Source organism: Somniosus microcephalus, unplaced genomic scaffold (assembly GCF_052327205.1).
Source record: "Somniosus microcephalus isolate GS21.2 unplaced genomic scaffold, FLI_Smic_1.0 scaffold786, whole genome shotgun sequence".
Lineage (NCBI taxonomy): Eukaryota > Metazoa > Chordata > Chondrichthyes > Squaliformes > Somniosidae > Somniosus > Somniosus microcephalus.
Genome location: NW_028225973.1, coordinates 75,001 through 85,000, shown reverse-complemented (window position 1 = coordinate 85,000; position 10,000 = coordinate 75,001).

The following is a 10,000-nucleotide window of genomic DNA, read 5'->3' as shown; positions in this document are numbered from 1 at the left end:
GCCACAAAACCACTTTAATATGACTTTCCAATACTCTTTGAAAGGTCTCTATATTGATAAAATGAGCCTTTTAGCAAAGTAACACTTTTCGGGCATTTTCAAAGTGCTCCCGCTGAGTGAATTTTGTTCTGAAAATCGTGTTCCCGAAAATCTCCGGGCACCCCGCCAACCCCCCCTGCCAGAAATGACAAGTGTCAAATCAGCGGGTCAAACGGCCACCTCTATCCGACCAGGAGCACCCAAATCCCCGCAAATGGCACTTTTTTTTTTCTTCATCGGGACTTCCGACGAGGTTAATGATTTCCCAAACTGCAACTCATTAACTATGTCCTGAGACACTTGCCAGAAATGACACATGTCAATTTGGCGGTAGCAAATCACTTTCCCAGGCCGGGAAGCAACACCCGAGGCCCGCAAAAGGCGGCCGAATATTTTCTCATCGGACTTCCGCGTTTTGGTTAATCATGTCTCGAAATCGTTAAATGCACATGTCAATTCGGCGGGAGCAATTCACTTTCCCAAGCCGGAAAGCATCACCGGAGGCCCGCTTGAAGGGCCCTAATATTTTCTCATCGGACTTCCGCGTTTTGGTTAATCATGTCTCGAAATCGTTAAATGCACATGTCAATTCGGCGGGAGCAACTCACTTTCCCAGGCCGGGAAGCAACACCCGAGGCCCGCAAAAGGCGGCCGAATATTTTCTCATCGGACTTCCATATTTTGGGGGTTGGATTCTCTCCCGCATTCCAGCCCCCTGGCCACGGGTCGCTCATTCACTTTCAGCCCGGGCCTTGCCAATTTGGTTAATCAGTTAGCCATGCACCAGACTCGGCCTCGCCTTTTTCATTTATGGTTAATGATGTGCCCAGGCTGGGACTTAGTCTCTCCAGCAGCCAAAACTTTTCACTGGTTAATGAGGTGCCCAGCCCGGCACTTAGTCTCTCTCCCCAGCAAGCTTACTTGGTCGGCCGACATTTGGATCCATTTTCGGGGCTTAATCGGGTCGAATACGGTCCCTTACGCAAGGGGAGCCGAAGCCCCGGCCTCTGCCAGGCGTCAGGCTGCCGTTTTTTAAGCCCGACCAAAAACCCGAAAATTGGTTAAAAATGGAAATAAATTTCCACCCAAAAAGGGTTAAAAGTCGGTTGGACGGCAGCCCTGGTCGGTCTCTGCAGACCTGGAGGCCCTAGACAGTAATCTGGAAAACAGACAAAGTCTCGAGAAACCACCTCCTACCATTCTCCAGGTACCCCGCCAATCCCCCCTGCCAGAAATGACAAGTGTCAAATCAGCGGGACGGATTTGACTTTTGTGACCGACCGCTGGAACTTTTTTCGGCTACAGGCAGTCAAATTTTTCTCCTTCCGGACTTCCAGTACAACTTTGAACGGCCATATCTCCGCACTCCCGCGTCGGAGCCAAGCCGTTTTTACACCGTTAGACGCGGCTTCCCGTGCCCGTTCGAATGCCGCCCTGCTCGGCGGAAAAGGAGAATTTTTTTATTTTTCGGCCGATTTCGGGAAAAAAAATTCCCGCTCTGAACTCGGATTTTTCGGCTTTAATCGTTTCGTATACGGTCCCTTACGCAAGGGAGCCGAAGCCCCGGCCTCTGCCGGGCGTCAGGCTGCCGTTTTTAAGCCCGACCAAAAACCCGAAAATTGGTTAAAAATGGAAATAAATTTCCACCCAAAAAGGGTTAAAAGTCGGTTGGACGGCAGCCCGGGTCGGTCTCTGCAGACCTGGAGGCCCTAGACAGTAATCTGGAAAACAGATAAAGTCTCGAAAAACCACCTCCTACCATTCTCCAGGTACCCCGCCAATCCCCCCTGCCAGAAATGACAAGTGTCAAATCAGCGGGACGGATTTGACTTTTGTGACCGACCGCTGGAACTTTTTTCGGCTACAGGCAGTCAAATTTTTCTCCTTCCGGACTTCCAGTACAACTTTGAACGGCCATATCTCCGCACTCCCGCGTCGGAGCCAAGCCGTTTTTACACCGTTAGACGCGGCTTCCCGTGCCCGTTCGAATGCCACCCTGCTCGGCGGAAAAGGAGACATTTTTTTTTTTCCGGCCGTTTTCGGGAAAAAATTTTCCCGCTCTGAACTCCGATTTTACGCCTTTAATCGATTCGGAGACGGTCGCTTACGCAAGGGAGGCGAAGCCCGGGCCTCTGCCGGGCGTCAGCCTGCCGTATGTAAGCCCGTCCGAAGCATGAGTTCCCACTTTTGGTTATCCAGTTGTCAATTTTAAAATTTCAGTTAATCAGTTGCCTGCTTGGTTAATCATTTGTCGCTCTGACATTTGGTTAACCAGTTGTCGATGTTCGAAATTCAGTTAATGAGTTGCCTCCTTGGTTAATCATTTGTCGCTCTGGCTTTTGGTTAACCAGTTGTCGATGTTCAAAATTTCAGTTAATGAGCTGCTCTTATGTTCTATGATTTCCTACCTTGACAACTCATTAACCAGTGTTTCAAACAATGCACCAGGCCATTTGACGACCCCAACTCGGTTCCACAAGCGGGAAAGCAGCACCCCAAGGCCCGGTAAGGGGGCCGAATACATTCCCATCGTGAATTCCGTCCCAAATGTGAATGACAAGTTTTCAGTTAATCAGTTGCCTGCTTGGTTACTCATTTGTCGCTCTGACATTTGGTTAACCAGTTGTCGATGTTCAAATTTCAGTTAATGAGTAGCCTCTTTGAAATTTCAGTTAATGAGTTGGCCCTTTGGTTACTCATTTGTCCCTGTGTCTTTTGGTTACCCAGTTGTCGATGTTCGAAATTCAGTTAATGAGTTGCCTCCTTGGTTAATCATTTGTCGCTCTGACATTTGGTTAACCAGTTGTCGATGTTCGAAATTCAGTTAATGAGTTGCCTCCTTGGTTAATCATTTGTCGCTCGGACTCTTGGTTAACCAGTTGTCGATGTTCGAAATTCAGTTAATGAGTTGCCTCCTTGGTTAATCATTTGTCGCTCTGACATTTGGTTATCCAGTTGTCGATGTTCGAAATTCAGTTAATGAGTTGCCTCCTTGGTTAATCATTTGTCGCTCTGGCTTTTGGTTAACCAGTTGTCGATGTTCAAAATTTCAGTTAATGAGTTGCCTCTTTGAAATTTCAGTTAATGAGTTGGCCCTTTGGTTACTCATTTGTCCCTGTGTCTTTTGGTTAGCCAGTTGTCGATGTTCGAAATTCAGTTAATGAGTTGCCTCCTTGGTTAATCATTTGTCGCTCTGGCTTTTGGTTAACCAGTTGTCGATGTTCAAAATTTCAGTTAATGAGCTGCTCTTATGTTCTATGATTTCCTACCTTGACAACTCATTAACCAGTGTTTCAAACAATGCACCAGGCCATTTGACGACCCCAACTCGGTTCCACAAGCGGGAAAGCAGCACCCCAAGGCCCGGTAAGGGGGCCGAATACATTCCCATCGTGAATTCCGTCCCAAATGTGAATGACAAGTTTTCAGTTAATCAGTTGCCTGCTTGGTTAATCATTTGTCGCTCTGACATTTGGTTAACCAGTTGTCGATGTTCAAAATTTCAGTTAATGAGTTGCCTCTTTGAAATTTCAGTTAATGAGTTGGCCCTTTGGTTACTCATTTGTCCCTGTGTCTTTTGGTTACCCAGTTGTCGATGTTCGAAATTCAGTTAATGAGTTGCCTCCTTGGTTAATCATTTGTCGCTCTGGCTTTTGGTTAACCAGTTGTCGATGTTCAAAATTTCAGTTAATGAGTTGCCTCTTTGAAATTTCAGTTACTGAGTTGGCCCTTTGGTTACTCATTTGTCCCTGTGTCTTTTGGTTAACCAGTTGTCGATGTTCGAAATTCAGTTAATGAGTTGCCTCCTTGGTTAATCATTTGTCGCTCTGGCTTTTGGTTAACCAGTTGTCGATGTTCAAAATTTCAGTTAATGAGTTGCCTCTTTGAAATTTCAGTTAATGAGTTGGCCCTTTGGTTACTCATTTGTCCCTGTGTCTTTTGGTTAACCAGTTGTCGATGTTCGAAATTCAGTTAATGAGTTGCCTCCTTGGTTAATCATTTGTCGCTCTGGCTTTTGGTTAACCAGTTGTCGATGTTCAAAATTTCAGTTAATGAGCTGCTCTTATGTTCTATGATTTCCGACCTTGACAACTCATTAACCAGTGTTTCAAACAATGCACCAGGCCATTTGACGACCCCAACTCGGTTCCACAAGCGGGAAAGCAGCACCCCAAGGCCCGGTAAGGGGGCCGAATACATTCCCATCGTGAATTCCGTCTCAAATGTGAATGACAAGTTTTCAGTTAATCAGTTGCCTGCTTGGTTACTCATTTGTCGCTCTGACATTTGGTTAACCAGTTGTCGATGTTCAAAATTTCAGTTAATGAGTTGCCTCTTTGAAATTTCAGTTAATGAGTTGGCCCTTTGGTTACTCATTTGTCCCTGTGTCTTTTGGTTACCCAGTTGTCGATGTTCGAAATTCAGTTAATGAGTTGCCTCCTTGGTTAATCATTTGTCGCCCTGACTCTTGGTTAACCAGTTGTCGATGTTCGAAATTCAGTTACTGAGTTGCCTCCTTGGTTAATCATTTGTCGCTCTGACATTTGGTTAACCAGTTGTCGATGTTCGAAATTCAGTGAATGAGTTGCCTCCTTGGTTAATCATTTGTCGCTCTGGCTTTTGGTTAACCAGTTGTCGATGTTCAAAATTTCAGTTATTGAGTTGCCTCTTTGAAATTTCAGTTAATGAGTTGGCCCTTTGGTGACTCATTTGTCCCTGTGTCTTTTGGTTAACCAGTTGTCGATGTTCGAAATTCAGTTAATGAGTTGCCTCCTTGGTTAATCATTTGTCGCTCTGGCTTTTGGTTAACCAGTTGTCGATGTTCAAAATTTCAGTTAATGAGCTGCTCTTATGTTCTATGATTTCCTACCTTGACAACTCATTAACCAGTGTTTCAAACAATGCACCAGGCCATTTGACGACCCCAACTCGGTTCCACAAGCGGGAAAGCAGCACCCCAAGGCCCGGTAAGGGGGCCGAATACATTCCCATCGTGAATTCCGTCCCAAATGTGAATGACAAGTTTTCAGTTAATCAGTTGCCTGCTTGGTTACTCATTTGTCGCTCTGACATTTGGTTACCCAGTTGTCGATGTTCAAATTTCAGTTAATGAGTAGCCTCTTTGAAATTTCAGTTAATGAGTTGGCCCTTTGGTTACTCATTTGTCCCTGTGTCTTTTGGTTACCCAGTTGTCGATGTTCGAAATTCAGTTAATGAGTTGCCTCCTTGGTTAATCATTTGTCGCTCTGGCTTTTGGTTAACCAGTTGTCGATGTTCAAAATTTCAGTTATTGAGTTGCCTCTTTGAAATTTCAGTTAATGAGTTGGCCCTTTGGTGACTCATTTGTCCCTGTGTCTTTTGGTTAACCAGTTGTCGATGTTCGAAATTCAGTTAATGAGTTGCCTCCTTGGTTAATCATTTGTCGCTCTGGCTTTTGGTTAACCAGTTGTCGATGTTCAAAATTTCAGTTAATGAGCTGCTCTTATGTTCTATGATTTCCGACCTTGACAACTCATTAACCAGTGTTTCAAACAATGCACCAGGCCATTTGACGACCCCAACTCGGTTCCACAAGCGGGAAAGCAGCACCCCAAGGCCCGGTAAGGGGGCCGAATACATTCCCATCGTGAATTCCGTCCCAAATGTGAAAGACAAGTTTTCAGTTAATCAGTTGCCTGCTTGGTTACTCATTTGTCGCTCTGACACTTGGTTAACCAGTTGTCGATGTTCGAAATTCAGTTATTGAGTTGCCTCCTTGGTTAATCATTTGTCGCTCTGACATTTGGTTAACCAGTTGTCGATGTTCGAAATTCAGTTAATGAGTTGCCTCCTTGGTTAATCATTTGTCGCTCTGGCTTTTGGTTAACCAGTTGTCGATGTTCAAAATTTCAGTTAATGAGTTGCCTCTTTGAAATTTCAGTTAATGAGTTGGCCCTTTGGTTACTCATTTGTCCCTGTGTCTTTTGGTTAACCAGTTGTCGATGTTCGAAATTCAGTTAATGAGTTGCCTCCTTGGTTAATCATTTGTCGCTCTGACTCTTGGTTACCCAGTTGTCGATGTTCGAAATTCAGTTAATGAGTTGCCTCCTTGGTTAATCATTTGTCGCTCTGACTTTTGGTTAACCAGTTGTCGATGTTCGAAATTCAGTTAATGAGTTGCCTCCTTGGTTAATCATTTGTCGCTCTGGCTTTTGGTTAACCAGTTGTCGATGTTCGAAATTCAGTTAATGAGTTGCCTCCTTGGTTAATCATTTGTCGCTCTGGCTTTTGGTTAACCAGTTGTCGATGTTCAAAATTTCAGTTAATGAGCTGCTCTTATGTTCTATGATTTCCGACCTTGACAACTCATTAACCAGTGTTTCAAACAATGCACCAGGCCATTTGACGACCCCAACTCGGTTCCACAAGCGGGAAAGCAGCACCCCCAAGCCCCGGTAAGGCGGCCGAATACATTCCCATCCTGAATTCCGTCCCAAATGTGAATGACAAGTTTTCAGTTAATCATTTGCCACCTTGGTTCATCATTTGCCACTCTGACTTTTGGTTTCCCAGTTGTCAGTTTTCACATTTCAGTTACTGAGTTGACTTTGTCTTTCTCACTCTGTGTATCTCTATCTTCTCTCTGTCTCTCTCAGTGTATGCGAGTGTCTGTGTGTGTTCCACTGCCGCCCGGCCAACCGGGTCCAAAGGCCCGCCACGTTACACACGAAAAACCCCGGTCTCGCTTCGGAGCGACGGGCACCCGGCTTCTCGGTGTCGGACCGACTCCGTTCAGATACCGCTGGATGCCCCTTGCCCCTGGCTTGCTCTGGCAGCCGGCGCGTGCAGGCCGCCCCCTGCCCCGCCGTCTCAGTGGTCGGAAAGCGGTCTCCAGCCAACGGCTGTACCTCGGCCGCGGAAAGAGGCAGCTACACAAGCGAGGCACTGCTCTGTGCGGCCCCGCCACCCCGTTCAGCTGCCGTTGTCCCCGACCGGATCGGACTTTCCTTCCCGAAGTTATCCCCGATAAGCTGCCGCTGACCGACGGCCCGTCAGCCGCTGCGGGACGGCGACACTTTCCCGAACTCGCCCGGGGCCACTTCGGCAATATAGTGTGCGCCGGAGCCGGGGCTTTCCAACGAGCCATCCCCGAACGAAATCGGACACGGGAGTCGGGAGCGACAGGCGTTCGACTGGTGCCGGGCAACCGGGTCCAAACGCCCGCCTTGTTAAACACACGTACACCCCAGGCTCGATTCGGAGCGACGGGCACCCGGCTTCCCGGTGTCGGACCGACTCCGTTCAGATACCGTTGGATGCCCCTTGCCCCTGGCTTGCTCTGGCAGCCGGCGCGTGCAGGCCGCCCCCCGCCCCGCCGTCTCAGTGGTCGGAAAGTGGTCTCCAGCCAACGGCTGTACCTCGGCCGGGGAAAGGGGCAGCTACACAAGCCAGGCACTGGTCTGTGCGGGCCCGCCACCCCGTTCGGCTGCCGTTGATCCGGACCGGATCGGACTTTCCCTCCCGAAGTTATGCCCGATAAGCTGCCGCTCACCGGCGGCCCGTCAGCCGCTGCGGGATGGCGACACTTTGCCGAACTTGCCGGGGTCCAGGCCGATAATATAGTGTGCGCCAGCGCCGGGGCTTTCCAACGAGCCCTCCCTGACCGAAATCGGACACGGGAGTCCAGAGCGATAGGCGTTCGACTGCCGGCCGGCCAAACACAGGCAATCCCCCGCCGTTGCGGACCCGCTCCAGGACAACCGGGTCCAAACGCCCGCCCTGTTACACGCACGAAAACACCGGGCTCGATTCGGAGCGACGGGCACCCGGCTTCCCGGTGTCGGACCGACTCCGTTCCGGTACCCTTGGATGCCCCTTGCCCCTGGCTTGCTAGGACAGCCGGCGCGTCAAGGTGGGCCCCCGCGGCTCCGGCTCAGCAGTCGGAAAGCGGTCTCCAGCCAACGGCTGTACCTCGGCCGGGGAAAGGGGCAGCTACACAAGCCCGCTACTGGTCTGTGCGGCCCCGCCACCCCGTTCAGTGGCAGTTGACCCCGACCGGATCGGACTTTCCTTCCCGAAGTTATCCCCGATAAGCTGCCGCTGACCGACGGGGCGGCAGCCGGTACGGGTCGCCGACACTTTCCCGAACTTGCCGGGATCCAGTCCGATAATATAGTGTGCGCCAGCGCCGGGGCTTTCCAATGAGCCCTCCCTGACCGAAATCGGACACGGGAGTCCGGAGCCAAAGGCGTTCGACTGCCGGCCGGCCAAACTCAGGCAACCTCCCGCCGTTGCGGACCCGCTCCCGGACAACCGGGTCCAAACGCCCGCCCTGTTACACGCACGAAAACACCGGGCTCGATTCGGAGCGACGGGCACCCGGCTTCCCGGTGTCGGACCGACTCCGTTCCGGTACCACTGGATGCCCCTTGCCCCTGGCTTGCTAGGACAGCCGGCGCGTCAAGGTGGGCCCCCGCGGCTCCGGCTCAGCAGTCGGAAAGCGGTCTCCAGCCAACGGCTGTACCTCGGCCGGGCCAAGCGGCAGCTGCACAAGCCCGCTACTGGTCTGTGCGGCCCCCCCACCCCGTTCAGTAGCAGTTCACCCCAACCGGATCGGACTTTCCGTCCCGAAGTTATCCCCGATAAGCTGCCGCTGACCGACGGGGCGGCAGCCGCTACGGGACTGCGACACTTTCCCGAACTTGCCGGGGTCCAGGCCGATAATATAGTGTGCGCCAGCGCCGGGGCTTTCCAACGAGCCCTCCCTGACCGAAATCGGACACGGGAGTCCGGAGCCAAAGGCGTTCGACTGCCGGCCGGCCAAACACAGGCAACCTCCCGCCGTTGCGGACCCGCTCCCGGACAACCGGGTCCAAACGCCCGCCCTGTTACACGCACGAAAACACCGGGCTCGATTCGGAGCGACGGTCACCCGGCTTCCCGGTGTCGGACCGACTCCGTTCCGGTACCACTGGATGCCCCTTGCCCCTGGCTTGCTAGTACAGCCGGCGCGTCAAGGTGGGCCCCCGCGGCTCCGGCTCAGCAGTCGGAAAGCGGTCTCCAGCCAACGGCCGTACCTCGGCCGGGCCAAGCGGCAGCTGCACAAGCCCGCTACTGGTCTGTGCGGCCCCCCCACCCCGTTCAGTCGCAGTTCACCCCAACCGGATCGGACTTTCCGTCCCGAAGTTATCCCCGATAAGCTGCCGCTGACCGACGGGGCGGCAGCCGCTACGGGACTGCGACACTTTCCCGAACTTGCCGGGGTCCAGGCCGATAATATAGTGTGCGCCAGCGCCGGGGCTTTCCAACGAGCCCTCCCTGACCGAAATCGGACACGGGAGTCCGGAGCGAAAGGCGTTCGACTGCCGGCCGGCCAAACCCAGGCAATCTCCCGCCGTTGCGGACCCGCTCCCGGACAACCGGGTCCAAACGCCCGCCCTGTTACACGCACGAAAACCCCGGGCTCGATTCGGAGCGACGGGCACCCGACTTCCCGGTGTCGGACCGACTCCCTTCTGGTACCACTGGATGCCCCTTGCCCCTGGCTTGCTCGGACAGCCGGCGCGTCAAGGTGGGTCCCCGCGGCACCGGCTCAGCAGTCGGAAAGCGGTCTCCAGCCAACGGCTGTACCTCGGCCGGGCCAAGAGGCAGCTACACAAGCCCGCTACTGGTCTGTGCGGCCCCGCCACCCCGTTCAGTCGCAGTTCACCCCGACCGGATCGGACTTTCCGTCCCGAAGTTATCCGCGATAAGCTGCCGCTGACCGACGGGGCGGCCGCCGGAACGGGACTGCGACACTTTCCCGAACTTGCCGGGGCCCAGGCCGATAATATAGTGTGCGCCAGCGTCGGGGCTTTCCAACCAGCCCTCCCTGACCGAAATCGGACACGGGAGTCCGGAGCCAAAGGCGTTCGACTGCCGGCCGGCCAAACCCAGGCAATCTCCCGCCGTTGGGGACCCGCTCCCGGACAACCGGGTCCAA